The 12,511-nt window shown below is 45.8% G+C and overlaps 1 long non-coding RNA gene across 1 annotated transcript; it reads left to right on the top strand.

Moving 5' to 3' along the window:
* Positions 1-1,351: 1,351 nt before the first annotated feature.
* LOC105357242 lies at positions 1,352-11,109 on the top strand. The gene is made up of 3 exons (XR_911268.3): positions 1,352-1,826; positions 7,425-7,559; positions 7,630-11,109. It is a non-coding gene; the product is annotated as an uncharacterized LOC105357242 (long non-coding RNA).
* The last annotated feature ends 1,402 nt before the right edge of the window (positions 11,110-12,511 follow it).

The following is a 12,511-nucleotide window of genomic DNA, read 5'->3' as shown; positions in this document are numbered from 1 at the left end:
CAGGAAATGCAGTTAAACAGCTGCACTTTATGAGATCATGAATAAACGATAGATCATTTGTTTGAATGGATTGAGGTTTTTTGGAGGATTTCTACTGTTGGCGTTCCACAAAATTAGGAGATTGCCAAATATTTTCGGAGTAATCCCAGCGATGAGTTGTATGATTTAGTTTTTAATGTTTTATAAGACCTAAAAAGGATATTCACAATAACAGGTTTTCTCTCAAATGTTTCACAAAGACACACACAGGACATCACACACCAAGCAGCAATGAACCTATTGCTAAAAATGACACCAGGAGTCCAACTCTAAAAAAATGGACAAAAGAGCAAAGAAAATGGAATTATACCATGTATTTCTTGTTATTAATATTTCCAGGCTCACATTTGTATAATTTTGACAGAATGTATTTTTATGAAGAGCAAAATATTATACGTTATTGAAGATTTCACTTGATTTATTCTGGATTTTTATCCCGTTTTAATTCATATTTATGGTCAAAAAGTTAAGTTTTAAAAGTTTAATAGGTTTTAAAGTTTATCTTTAGTGTGTTCAGTAAATGTTTGTCTTGTTCGGCCCCAAACCTAAAGTGTGTTTTTATTTAGGTCCCTTGTGCGACTGAGTTTGACCCCCCTGTCATGCAAGTTTATAAAATGTATGCATTTTTTTGTGTAAAATGGTCAAATAAAGATAGGGAACACAAAAGGATGTAGTCACATTTGTACTTGTGTGTGTGTGTGGGGGGGGGGTTCTCGCCCGGGGAGTAAGTTAGTGCAGAACCGCCACCGGCTGCATGAGCCAGTTTCAGCCAGGCTTCAGCAGTCTGTCTGATTTGCTGGCTAAGTCCGTGGTCAGGGTCCCATAATGTTCTGACACATAAAATCCCAAAGCAAACTTCTGAGCTCTCTGTTTCATTTGTCTTAAAACGTTGAAAGCTAAATGGATACAGCAGAAAAGCAGTCTTTTTCTGTCAGATTTCCTGTGAGATTATTTAGCCTCAAAAAGAGGAAAAAATATCCATGTGGTATTTTTTGAACAAAGCATGTTTCACTGTTGTAAAAGAAGCTCTTAGGTGTGAGGTGGCCGTGGAAACATGCCTGGGAACATCTGTACAGATATAACCAGGGGCCCTGCGGCAGGATTCAAGCGTTCAAAGCAGAAAGGAAAAGTGGAAACTGCCTATTTAAATCCTGAGCCTGGAATTTGTTTAGACTAGACACATGAATGACAGTTTGGGGCAGTAACTTTCAACAAGCATCAGGAGCTGCTGTCAGCTGCAGAATGAATGCCACACACGTGGTTCTGGACATCCGGCGGTCTTCAGCTGCATGTGGGTCCGGAACGGCCTCGCTCTGCTTCTGTGACCTGTGTTTAGTTTACTATGAGATGTTTCTCCTTGGAATCAAGCTGTAATCTGTCTGGTTGTTGTTTCAGAATTTGAGTCCAACAAAGACTGCAGAACAGTCCAGCTCTTCAAGTATCTTCCACAAACAATATGGTGTCTAAATTTAGCAAAGACTGGGCCACACACAGAGCTAGAGGAACCTCTGAGGCGTTATTGTTCAATTTTCATTTGATACGTTTTATCTTCTCAAGGGAGGGAAGGATGAGATTCACAGGCGGAAATGTCCAGCGAATGCAGTCACTCTTCCTTGGGAGATATTCTAGGCATGTCCCACTGAGACAAGACCCCAGGGATAACCCAGGATGTGGTGAAGAGACTGGGTCTCATGGTTGGCCCTTAGATCAACGTGGATTTCTCTCAGCAGAACTGGAGGAGGTTTCTGTGAAGAGGGTGGTCCAGATGAGCAGAGGAAGATGGATGGGTGAGTTATTTTTAGTTGTTCACGCTGAAGAATCCCATTAAAGCAGCTCTCCCACCTTTGGAAGTATCCACTGTCAGTTAAAAATCTCTGGGCTAGTTTGAGGTTTGAAAAGTGACAGCTGGATCCATCCAAAACATCTGATCTCTATAGACAGGAGCTACTAACAGGGTCAGATGCACAAGAGGCAAAGAAAGGACCTCATCACACAGATGACTAATTAACCCATCTTGTCATTTTTTGTGGTAACCTTGACTGAATTTTATTAGACTATTAATTTAACAGGGATGAAGCTGCTACCCAAAGGTCTGCTGTTACAAAGACACACAAAAAGACTTGATATAAAACAACATAAATAGTGCAATCCCGTGTTTCTCATCACAGTTTTGAGAGTCTGAACAGAACGAGGCGTCTTGCAGCTCACAAAGAAGCCCTGTAAAGCATGAGCTCACTCTGCAGCTCTTGGGGCTTTCACTTCCTTGCTGGAACGGCAATTTCCCGCATATTGGCTTGGCACACAAATGCATACCTGAGCTAATTAGTTTCCTGCAAAAGCCTTAAGTAAAAACATTGGCTTTAATCAGACGCTGTTGCTGCGTTTCATTTGGTGCCAAAGTAAATTTGGCTTCCAGCAGAAAAAAACAAGACATGCAGGTTTGTGCTTCCCATACAGGTGTCTCACTTCATGATGTACACAGATCTAGGTCAAAATGTTGCTTTCACCTATGTCAACATAAAAAACAAATCCGTAAACTATAATTATCTGACTTTTCCAACTATTTTCTTGAAGAAATGACAGCAGTTTGTTTTACTAGAAATCTTTACAGGCACTCAGTGTTTTAAAGTTATTGCTTTTACAATTGAAACATTAAAAAAAAAGATCAAGCGTCAAATGTAATCCATGGACACCAGTGAAGATCACAAATCATTGAAGAAAAAAGGTTCAGAGCACTGTCTAGTGGGTCTAGATGACCCAACTCCCAGTGTTAAAGTGCCTAGGATAGCATAAGGGATAAAGCTGAATACACAGCGAAGCAAAAATCATTTGGATTCGGTTTGGATCTCACGTGTTTTGTGCAAACAGTTTTAAAGTTTTAAAGATTGGACTTTCGATCTGGTTGAAGATGTAGATATATCTTTAATCTACATTTCAATGACAACTTACTTTGTTTATATTATAGCAATTCGACCCTAGGTGGTCTTGGCCAGACTCCATTTGTTCATCTGTACTTGTCCAAAAAGCTGCTGTTTGGATTCCAACCTGAATGAAACAACAGAGGATCACTGTTACAATTTTATTTTGTACTATTAGCTCCTCGTGTTTCATGTCAGTTAATCATTTTTTTTCCCTTTTGAGATGCTTTGTGTCGGGTTGACCTCCTCGAGCAGCATGCTCTTTGGTTCTGATCATGTCTTGTGAATCTAAAAGACAAAGGAGAAATAGAGCAATAATCCGGACCAAGGACTGCAGAATGAACTGTAAATGCTCATCAGGCAGGCCAGTTTTATCCTTAAATCCCTTCATAAAACCCTTTTTATCGCCTTACCGTTTAACTCAGCTTCAAGTGTTGACTTTTACAATTTACTATTCTGTATTTTGTTGCAAAGCAATGTTCAGTGTATGAAAAGAAACAACAAGGACCCGATTACGTCGCCCGGATTGGCGTCACCGGGGCCCCACTCTGGAGCCAGGCCCAGGGTCGGGGCTCGCAGGCGAGCGCCTGGTGGCCGGGGCTCTTCCCACGGGCCCCGGTCGGGCACAGCCCGAAGGAGCGACGTGGGACCACTCTCCCATGGGCCCACCACCCGTAGGAGACCTCAAAAGGGGCCGGTGCAATGTGGTTTGGGTGGCAGTCGAGGGCGGGTGCCTCGGCGGCCCAAACCCCTATCATGGAACCTGGCTTTTGGGACATGGAATGTCACCTCTCTGGGAGGGAAGGAGCCTGAGCTGGTGCGAGAGGTTGAGAGATACCGTCTAGATATAGTCGGGCTCACCTCTACACATAGCCTGGGCTCTGAAACTCAGTCCTTAGAGAGGGGTTGGACTCTCTACCACTCTGGAGTTGCCCAAGGTGAGAGGCGGCGGGCTGGCGTGGGCTTACTCTTGAGCCCCCAGCTCAGCCGCCAAGTGTTGGAGTTCACCCCGGTGGACGAGAGGGTCATGTCCCTCCGCCTCCGGGTGGGGGACAGGTCTCTAACTGTGGTTTCGGCTTACGGGCCGAACAGCAGTTCGGAGTACCAGGCCTTCTTGGTGTCTCTCGAAGGGGTACTGGAAAGTGCCCCAACGGGGGACTCCATTGTCTTCCTGGGGGACTTCAATGCCCACGTGGGCAATGACAGTGGCACCTGGAGGGGTGTGATTGGTAGGAACGCCCCCCCTGATCTGAACCCGAGTGGTGTTTTGTTATTGGACTTCTGTGCTCGTCATAGTTTGTCCATAACGAACACCATGTTCGAGCACAAGGGTGTCCATCAATACACCTGGCATCAGGACGCCCTAGGCAGGAGGTCAATGATCGACTTTGTAGTTGTTTCAGGTGACCTTCGGCCCTGTGTCTTGGTCACAGTTGGGTGAAGAGAGGGGCGGAGCTGTCCACCGATCACTACCTGGTGGTGAGTTGGATTCGCTGGCGGGGAAGGAGGCCGGAAAGACTTGGAAGACCCAAACGTACTGTGAGGGTCTGCTGGGAACGTCTGGCTGAGCCCTCCGTCACGGAAGTCTTTAACTCCCACATCCGGGAGATCTTCAAACAGGTACCGAGGGAGGTTGGGGACATTGAGTCCGAGTGGACCATGTTTTCCGCCTCCATTGTCTCTGCTGCTGCTCGGAGCTGTGGTCGCAAGGTCTCTGGTGCCTGTCGCGGCGGTAACCCCAGAACCCGGTGGTGGACACCAGAAGTAAGGGATGCCGTCAAGCTGAAGAAGGAGTCCTACCAGGCCTGGCTGGCCTGCGGGACTCCAGAGGCAGCTGACAGGTACCGGCAGTCTAAGCGAGCTGCGGCCCGGACTGTTGCGGAGGCGAAAACTCGGTCCCGGGAGGAGTTCGGTGAGGCCATGGAGAAGGACTATCGGTTGGCCTCGAAGAAATTCTGGCAAACCATCCGGCGACTCAGGAGGGGAAAGCAGTTCTCCACAGGCACCGTTTTCAGTGCAGGTGGGGAGCTGTTGACTTCGACTGGGGACATTGTCGGGCGGTGGAAGGAGTACTTCGAGGATCTCCTCAATCCCACTGACACTTTTGAAGAAGTGGAGAATGAGGACTTTGGGGTGGGGCTGTCTATTACCCGGGCTGAAGTCACTGAGGAAGTCAACGAGCTCCTCGGTGGCAAGGCCCCGGGGGTGGATGAAGTCCGCCCTGAGCACCTCAAGTCTCTGGATGCTGTGGGAGTGTCTTGGCTGACACGTCTCTGCAGCATCGCGTGGCGGTCGGGAACCGTACCACTGGAATGGCAGACAGGGGTGGTGGTTCCCCTCTTTAAGAAGGGGGACCGGAGGGTGTGTTCCAACCATAGGGGAATTACACTCCTCAGCCTCCCTGGGAAAGTCTATGCCAGGGTACTGGAGAGGAGAGTCCGTCCGATAGTCGAACCTCGGATTCAGGAACAACAGTGTGGTTTCCGTCCCGGTCGTGGAACAGTGGACCAGCTCTACACCCTATCTAGGGTGCTGGAGGGTTTGTGGGAGTTCGCTCATCCAGTCCATATGTGTTTTGTGGATTTGGAGAAGGCGTTCGACCGCGTCCCCCGTGGCATCCTGTGGGGGGTGCTCTGGGAGTATGGGGTCCGGGGAGCCTTACTGAAGGCTGTCCGGTCTCTGTATGACCGGAGTAGGAGCTTGGTCCGCATAGCCAGCAGTAAGTCAGACCTGTTCCCGGTCCACGTTGGACTCCGGCAGGGCTGCCCTTTATCACCGGTTCTGTTCATAGTTTTTATGGACAGAATTTCTAGGCGCAGCCAGGGGCCGGAAGGGATCTGGTTTGGGGACCACAGGATTTCCTCTCTGCTTTTTGCAGATGATGTTGTCCTGTTGGCTTCATCGAACCGGGACCTCCAGCGTGCATTGGGGCGGTTTGCGGCCGAGTGTGAAGCGGCTGGGATGAGGGTCAGCACCACTAAATCTGAGGCCATGGTCCTTGACCGGAGAAAGGTAGTTTGCCATCTCTCGGTGGGTGGAGTGTCCTTGCCCCAGGTGGAGGAGTTTAAATACCTTGGGGTCTTGTTCACGAGTGAGGGAAGATCGGAGCGTGAGATTGGCAGGCGGATCGGAGCGGCGTCCGTAGTTATGCGGTCGCTCTATCGGTCCGTTGTGGTGAAGAGAGAGCTGAGCCGAAAAGCAAAGCTCTCAATTTACCGGTCGATCTACGTTCCAGTACTCACCTATGGTCATGAGCTATGGGTCATGACCGAAAGAACGAGGTCCCGAATACAAGCGGCTGAAATGAGCTTCCTCCGTAGGGTGGCTGGGCGCTCCCTTAGAGATAGGGTGAGAAGCTCGGTCACCCGCGGAGAGCTCGGAGTAGAACCGCTTCTCCTCCACATCGAAAGGAGCCAGTTGAGGTGGCTCGGGCATCTAGTCCGGATGCCTCCTGGACGCCTCCCTGGAGAGGTGTTCCGGGCATGTCCCACTGGGCGGAGGCCCCGGGGAAGACCCAGGACACGCTGGAGAGACTACGTCTCTCGGCTGGCCAGGGAACGTCTCGGGGTCCCCCCAGAGGAGCTGGAGGAAGTGGCTGGGATGAGGGAAGTCTGGGCATCTCTGCTCAGTCTGCTGCCCCCGCGACCCGGTCCCGGATAAGCGGAGGAAGATGGATGGATGGATGGATGGCAATGTTCAATCCTGTTTCTTCTAATCATAATTGGTACATTCCATTGTTCCATGTTTTTGGCATGTAAAATCTTTACCATAATTTTAGCTAACGTACAGTGTTCAAATGTTCAAGTCAATCAAAAAGTTTGATTGATCCCTGAAGGCTGACTCACAGGTCGTTCAAGGAAGTGTTTCCTGCAGCGGAAGAAAGCCTTGACTGAAGACACGTGTTTTTTTGTTGATGTTTTTAATTGTCCTGTTCAACAACTGAGCCAGCAGATAAGAGCAGAAGCTGAAGGCCTCTTGTGTTGGACTCATTTTATTGTAACAATAGGGGCTTATTAATCTCCTGACACACAAGGATACAGTGCATTCCACATTATTATGCAAATGATATATTTTCATGATTTTTCTAAATATTCAATGCAAATGATGGCATAATTTCACGTCACTAACCATTAGAGTAAAGAATAAATGTCACTGAACAAACCTCCTAAAGACAGCAATATTTTCTTCAAAAATAAAAAAAAAACAAAGTCACTGTTCCACGTTTTTACGCACAACAGAGTTCAACAACATTTGATAGATTTTAAAGAACTGAAAATGGTTATTTGTTGAATTTGCTGCATTAGGAGGTCATATTTCCTGAAATCTAAATCTATTCCAATCAAAAACATCTTCATAGGTCAAGTTACATTTGAAATAGAACCCCACACTTTGTAGCAGCTTTACTATTCTTGCATCCATTGAGCTTGCGATTTTTTTTTGAAAGTTTCTGTTTGGGTTTGTTTGCAGGATGTCAGAATATTCTCCCACCCTCCAATGATGAAGATGCTCCAAAGGTTCTGAATAGGGTTGATGTCAGGGGAGGATGGGGGCCACACCATCAGTTTATCTCCTTTTCTGTCCATAGCAGCCAATGATGCAGAGGTATTCCTTAGAGCATGAGATGGTGAATTGTTATGCATGAAGACAAACGGTTCTTCTTTTTGTACCACAGAAGAAGGTGGTCAGTCAGAAACTCCACCTACTTTTCAGAGGACATGACTCTACCACCTCCATGCTGATGTCACAGCCTTGTTGGGACGTGGTGGCCAAAATCCACCAACCATCCATTGGATTATCTGGATCATCCAGGGTTTCATGGCACTCATCAGTGGACTGTTTGAAAATGAGTCTTCATGCATGTCTGGGTCCACTGCAGCCGTTTCTGTTTGGGACTGTTGTTTAGGGGTTAGAAGGTTTAGGTAGAACTGCAGTCCTCTGGAGGATCCTCCACCTTGATGTTGGTGGGACTCCAGAGACTCCAGCAGCTTCAAACATGTGCTTGCTGCTTTGTAATGCTATTTCAGCAGCTGCTCTCTCAATCTGATGGATCTGTCTGGTAGAAACCTTCCTCATTCTGTCTTTATCTGCACCAACCCGTGTGTCTCTGAATCAGCCACAAATCTCTTCATAGTACGATAATCACGCTGAAGTTTCAGTCAAATATCAAAGGTTTTTATACCTTGTTTAAGGCATTTAACTACTTCATGCTTTTCAGCAGCAGAGATCCTTTTTCTTTCCCATATTACTTGAAAATATTGGTCTGTTTACTAATGTGGAACATCCTTCTTTAGTAGTTTTTATTTTAATTGAACTCACCTGTCAAACTAATAATTAAAGATGTCTGAGATTAATGTCAGTGACCCAAAGACACCAGAGACACAATATCATCCATGAGTTTAATTGAAAAACTGAAAATGATTTAATCTTTTTGATATTTAAATCCAATTTGCATAATAATTTGAAACACAGTATATTTGTGTAAACCTCTTTTGCATTTGAGACTAAACTTTATTCATGTTAATTATGTTTGTATACATTTCTTGTTGCCTTGAACGGAATAAAGGAGTGAGTAGGATGTTAGGAATTGGTTACAAAATTAAAGGGGGGTAAGGAAGTTCAAAGATGAATAAAAAGTAGGAGGGGTAGAAACACAATTATTATAACTGTCAGGTGTAGCTATTATTCCAAAGGGCGGGGACTGTCCAAAGTCACTCAAACATCATGTTACCATGTACAATATAGCTGACAAGCATATTCTTATGCATACAAAAAAACACATGTAAAGCATAAATCATTTTCTCCACTCATTGGCTCGCTCCCTGGGACAGATAATAAGCGGCCCCACCTTTCTTGAGCACACTTTAAAGGGCTCACAGTTTGGATGCCTATAAGATGAGGTGATTTCACAATGACTTGATGAACTGGGGTTGACTTACTCAGCAAGTGACCAACTGGTCAAGTACCATCCAGTTAATGAAGGCAGCCAGAGAGTAGAGGGTTCAGGTGAGGATGCTGGTGCAGCACAACACAAAATTAACCCCAGCAGATCACTAGTTTGTAAGTACTGAGGATGAACCCCACAATATCAAAGTGGAAAGACAGCCAATTATCCCTTTACCACAGCAGAGGAAGATTCCCACTGTGGAAAACATGCTGCAGTGGTGGGGGTTGACTCCTTTGTTTGGCTAAGTCAGAGAGTTTTCTTTCTCCTCTGCTGAAAAGGCTGTTACACCACAGCACCACGCCTTTGGCAGCTCTCATTTTATTTCATGTAAACTTGTATCCTAAAGCAACTCCTTCTGAGCAAGACTAAAAGTAGACCAACAGGATATAGCGAGTTTCTGTATATTTCCCAGCATGATGCTTGAGGTTTTATTGATGACAGGGTTTAAACTCTACAAGAGTCTAAGTTGCTGTTTGTTTGCTCTGTTGTAGAAAGCACCAGGTGTTGCAATCCGTAACATTTACCACTTTAACTTCAGGAGCTCTTGAGGTTCTCAGACTTCCATTATTTTTTGTCTGCGAGACACATAATCAGTTGTGTAACTCAACATCTTGGGGTGTTTCGGCCATTTATCACTATACACCCTCCGCTGAGGTAGGCCCATCACAGGTTGATCAAGCCTGGGTGTGTGTCTCGCTGTTAGTTGGTCATTTTTGTCCATGTAATGTCACTTCTACTCAGCCATGGCCAATGGCTCGTCCTCTCAGCCGTGTTGGTCAGTTCTTTGATAGCCTGTCTGTGTGCCCGTCCTCTGGGTCCAACTTCTCTGAGGAGCTAAGCAGTTGTCCTGGTGACAAAGCTCCTGCATCCCACCTCCACTGGGCACACCCTGGTATTACAGCCTCTGTCCTCTGCCTCAGCTGCTAAGTTGGAACAGCGTAGTTTCTTTCGCTCGTAAGCTTCGTCAAAGGAGTCCTCCCAGGGAACTGTCAGCTCTATGATGTAGGCAAGTCACCACAAATTAGACCAGAGGACAAAGTCTGGATGCAAAGTGGTTGCTGCAATCTCCGAAGGGAAGATAAGCCTCTGGTTTAAGTCGACTCGCATTTGCCAGTCCCTGGCTGCATTCAGAGGGGTTAGTTCAGAGTGGGAGGGATTACCGGACTCCTTGGCTTCTCCCATTCCCGGACAAATGGTGGTGGCTGCTGATGGGTTGGGCATTGATAAACACCTTCTTGCACTCAAGTGTAATGGCAAGACATCTCAAGACCTGGTTGTGTCTCCATGTATATCTGCCTTGCGTGAGGCTGGTCCAGCCAATAAGATGTGCTTTAATGTTGCAGTTGCAGAAGGATCTTTCCCAAGCCAAAGCTGCAGGTTTGTGGGAGAGGGCAGCACAGCGTAGGTGACTTGAACATTGTTGCTCAGCCTATTTGATTCCATGCTCCAAAGTTTGCTCCATGTAAGTTTCCTCCTTTCAACTCCCTCCCACCTTACCCATCGGCCCTGTTTTGCTTGCGTGACGGCTTTGGAGCATCTGCCTACTTCTTTTAGTTGGTGCACCTCCTCTATCACCATGGTTCGACGTTCTGCAGCATTGCTACAGCAAGGGTCCACTTCTTCCCGGTTGCTAGGACTGGAACTGCACTTCTCATTACTGGTCCTCGGGAGTCGGAGAGTGACGTGTCAAGCCTCACCTTGGTGCATTTAAATTCCTCAACCAGGCTAGAGACTGGTTGTTACAAGACTCAATCATTGTAATGTGTCTAAAACAAGTGAGCATAACACCTCACCTCATGGCAAAAAGGCCTTGGTTTGAATCCCTGGAGTAAGCATGTTCTCCTTGTGTATGTAATTTTTCGCACTCCGTTTTTATGTTACGATTCTTAACTGTCTGTTAGTGGTGAGTGTGGATGTGAGAGTGTGTTTGTGTGGTTGTGTATCTTTTGTGTGGCCCTGCAATGAACTGTCCAGGGTGTACCTGTCTTGGCCCAACAATAGGGTATGCCTCTATGACCCTGAACGAACCAAGTGAGTTTAGAAAATGAATAAATTGATCTACTGGGTCATTGACCTGGGATGCAAACATGAGTTTTCATTAAAATACATTGTTTCCCTTGTGCCAGTCCTACACACAGCCAACAGAACCATCCAACCGCTAGTGGTGCAAGAAAAAATGGTGAGCAATATTGTAGCTATCCAGATGTACAGTTTAGATCCAGATTCCAGCTCAGACGATCATGGATTTATTTGTCTGAGAGTGGATGATCAGAATGGATTGGAGCAGAGATTATGACCTGCCTGTTGTAGTTTGTACGTCACAAATATAAGCTTTTTCAAACAGCATTTTTTCATCTGCTTTTCATTCCCAATGATTGGAACAAAAAATACTCAGAAACGCAGTTTAGATCTTAAATTATTTTTTATTTTTCCTCCATCATTAGAAAAATGCTACAAGAACATGTTAAAACAACAAAAACACAATTTTCATTGGAGTGGGTCTGTAATGTTTGTGACCTTTTATAATACATGATATTTTAAAAACATCGATTCTTCATAAAACTTACTTCTATTTGTTAGAGTCTCCCAGCGCGGTCAGCAGCCATGCCTGCTCACTGATCACTAAGCTGAGAAAAAGCCTGAAGTCATTACTGCGATCATCTGGAAGACCCAAAGAAGCTCCTGCAAAGCCATACAGGCAGCCCTCCCTCACTGAGCGGTAAAAGCCAAAATGGGGCCATAACACATAAGGGATGGACACCAGAAAGAAAGAGGAACACGGTTCATTCTCTGAAAAGTCTTTGAGAAGAAAAGGAGCTTTAAACAAACACATTTTTAGGGAATTGGAACTTTGGTCAAACAATAAATAAGACAGGAAAACAGCTGACAAATCCATACTGCTTGTCTGAGTAAGCAGTTCCCTGCTAAAGGCTGCCTCACCAAAAGAAAGAACAACCCCAAACTAAAACAACAAAGCCCAGCAAAATGAGACTGCTGAGGACAAGGGAAGAAAAAGAGCTAAGGACAAGCCATGCTCCCCACCCCACCAGCTGCCCTTCCTACTGCTCTGCCCCTTTAGTTGAGACATCCTTTAGCTAATGAACCCAACAGGTCCTGATCTGGGAATTTTGGTCCACGCCTGCCAGGTGAACAGAGAGGAATGCAGCAGCAAGGCTTAACTTCAAAAAGACAGTAAAGACCAGCTGAACAGAACTGCTGAATGAAATCAAACCTCTTGACCTTTCTGACCCTAGGTGTTCAACCTAGCATGTACCCTAAAGAGGTGAGGAGGCTTTTGGACAAATTAGGAACTAGAAGATGATCAGAAGGAAACTGCAAAAGGAAACAGACTTTCACACAAATGCTGTGACAGAAAGTTAGACTTTGAGAAACGCTCCTCAGTAAAGTGTCAATCCAGATACAAATGTGATCCTAATAAAATTGGGAATATAAACCCCTACTGGATGTTGGAAGCGTTATCGCAAAAATTGAGAGCACTTGGAATAACGTTTTGGCCAGGGTTCCCATCTGAGTTAATATTTTCCAGATATTTTTTCTCCTTTTAGCAAAGAGGCTAAAAGGACCCCTCCCTGTCTGCACCTCTGGAATG

Source organism: Oryzias latipes, chromosome 24, assembly GCF_002234675.1.
Source record: "Oryzias latipes chromosome 24, ASM223467v1".
NCBI lineage: Eukaryota > Metazoa > Chordata > Actinopteri > Beloniformes > Adrianichthyidae > Oryzias > Oryzias latipes.
Note: the sequence above shows the minus strand (reverse complement) of the source record. Positions and strands in the feature narration are given on the sequence as shown.